Below are 3090 nucleotides of genomic sequence, written 5' to 3'. Positions count from 1 at the left end.
AAATGATCACTCAACATTTCTCTTGATTATGCATTTAAGATGATTTATGAAGTAGTTAATGGTCTTTCAATCTAAAACATAAAAACTGGATGTCAGCCAACAGAGCTCTCCATTACAAACTAAGAGCAAATAATGTTTCTGTTTTCTTACCTGCAAACAGGAGCACTATGGAGATACAAAACTCTGTTTCATTAGTTTTATTTTTAATTTTGTTCCTTCATCATACTTTTGATTATTTCAAAAATATGTATTAGCCTAATTACTAATTTAGCTTCTTATTCCACAGGAGCCCATTCTACATGAGAGGACTATCTACTATCTTTGTCTAGATTAATGACAGAGCTCAATTTACAGAGCTCATGTTGTGTTTCAGGACAACCACTTGCTTTTATCTGGAGTTGTTTACAGCATTAGATTTCAGTTATGTTTTTGGCCTAATTGTCTTGAAGTAGCATGTTTGTGTGTATATTATGTTGTCCTTGGGCTCGAAATAGTAGCTGAATTAATGTACTTGATCAGGCAATAGTTATACAATAATATTTATTTTTAATTACCATTGGTTTAGTGATATATGTCAGATTGTGCATGAAAAGAGTTCAAAAACATCAACAAATACAGCATTTTACTGTTAGAATTCAGGCTGGCGCAGCCATGATACAGAACATCAAGTTGGAAAGCACTATAAGGACTACCTATTTGTTACTAAGTCCAGCTTAAGGTACTGGGGTTCAGCTTTAAAGCCCTAAACAGCTTGATTCCCAATATCTAGAAAAGCATCTCCTTCCACATCAATCTTTTTTGGTGTTTCAGCTATAGGAAAAGTACATTATGAATATCTGAAAGAAAGAACATTGTCTTGACTTTGAGAATGCCCTCTGAAGGAACATATATTTCACACTGACTCTATATTCCTTTCAGCAGCAGGTTAAAAGCATTTTCCCCCTGATCATTTTAAAGTAATATAACTTTAACTGGTGCGTAGTTTATTCTTCTCAGTTATTATGTAATGCAATATGGTGTTTAACACAGTATTGATTTCAATTTTTTACGTGAACTACTCTGAAATATTTCAGGGGTGACTATGTGGTTTATAAAGTCTACCACAAATAAATGCCTACGTTACTTAGTTGATCTCTGGGGAGGTGGGGGCAAATTTATTCCAAAAATGTGAAGTTTTTCCCTTTGTTCTCTATTTTAAAAAATAAAATAAAAATATACCATATATGCTCAACTATAGGTTGACCTCATGTATAAGTGGAGGAGGTTTTGGGGCCAAAATGATGGATTTTGACATGACCCCTGGATAAATTGAGGGTAAAACTTAGGGGCATGTAACAAAGGATTTAAAGGATGGAGCAAAGGCAGTCGATGCCAAAGAAGTTACAAAATTTCAGCAAGCATAGTTGTTTGTGCTCATACTAAAGCCTGAATGGATGATAGAGTAGAGGTGGGTCAGTGCCTCCAGGACAGATTAGCTCTTGCCTTCCACCAGGGGATGGTTTCTTTTAAAATAAAAGTTAAAGTATAGTACTTACATTGACTCATGGATAAGTCGACTCAGGTTTTGTGTATCCAATTTGTGACTAAAATTTCCAGACTTATACATGAGTATATACAGTAAAAATGAATAGGAATATGGGGCTTAATTCCAGAAAAGTATTCCCCAGGCCATTTCTTAATCTCTAAACACAAGTTTACCCAAAACTTCATATTCTTTCTGTAGTTATTCAGATGCAAGCAGCAGTTTATGATCATTATAAGTTTACAAGTATAACAGTTCACTGATACATTTTTTGCTGTTCTTGCAAATGCTTTGCTATTTATATTAAACAAAAAAAGTGTTTTTTCAACAACATAAAGCTTTTTAATATCCAAGCATTATGCAACCATATACTTAAAGTATAATATACTGTAGTACTATTTCTTGTTAACAGAGGCAGCCAGTCAGAGATCTCAAGAAAAAAAGAAGAAAGAAAAATAAAGATACTAGAAAGATACAATACTAAAAGCAGAATTTGTTGGTGCATGCAACATAACATGATATCAGATCCATTGGCACACTGAAGTAGGTTTTCCTCTATAAATAATAAATATTCTTACAGATGCTAGTAACATTTTTATGGTTCCTAATCTCCCAATACTGCTTGCCTCCATCTTCCCATATGGACCACAGCCATAGTTCTAATGTGTGTTTCATTCCCTCCAACTATCCCAATTGGGCAACGACAGCCCAAAATACCACAGTCTTAGGACCTTATCATACTACGTGACTCCCACTCAGAAATGGGATTTAAAAGTAGAAAAAACACGCAAATGTGGGAGGTTTTTCAGACAACGTTTCTGCCAAACAGAAATAATGCAGAAATAAAGCGAACAGAAAGTGGACAAAAATGACACCTTTTTATTTTCAGGAGCTTCCACTTTCCGTTAGCTTTATTTCGGTGTTATTTCTGTTTGGCAGAAACACTTCTGCAAATCACCCCACATTTGCTGGGTTTTTTTCTGCTTCCAAAATCCTGTTTCTGAGCAGGATTTGCCTAGTGTGATAAGGCAGATAGTTTAGTTCCTTGGCTTCTAGGAAGAGTTCAGGTTATTACCTATAAAGGTTATTACCTTTAAAGCCCTACACTGTTAGAGTCCAGGTCACCTACAGGATCACCTTCTCCTGTACAATCTGCCTGTACACTAAGGTCCTTAGGGAAATGTTTGCTCCAACCAGCCAGGACTCGACTGGCAATGGTTTCTTGGAAGACTTTTTTGTCCTCTGTCCCCAGACTATGGAATGACCTGCCGGAGGAGATACGACAGCTGAAAACCCTGACAGCATTTAAAACAGCATTAAAGACACATCTCTTCCTGCAGGCCTATCTATTCAGTTTTAAATCATGTTTTTTTAATCTGTGTATGAACTCTTATGAGTATATTTTAATGATTTTATAGTGTGATATTTTAACTGTGGGTTTATGTGTATTTAATTGTGTTTTGTATTACCTTACCATACCTTGAGCCTTCTGGACAAGCAGGAGAGAAACAAAAATTTATTATTATTATTATTATTATTATTATTATTATTATTATTATTATTATTAT

The sequence above is a fragment of the Sceloporus undulatus genome, chromosome 4 (genome assembly GCF_019175285.1).
Source record: "Sceloporus undulatus isolate JIND9_A2432 ecotype Alabama chromosome 4, SceUnd_v1.1, whole genome shotgun sequence".
Taxonomy (NCBI): domain Eukaryota; kingdom Metazoa; phylum Chordata; class Lepidosauria; order Squamata; family Phrynosomatidae; genus Sceloporus; species Sceloporus undulatus.
The sequence above is the reverse complement of the archived record's forward strand: the minus strand, read 5'-3'. Positions refer to the sequence as shown.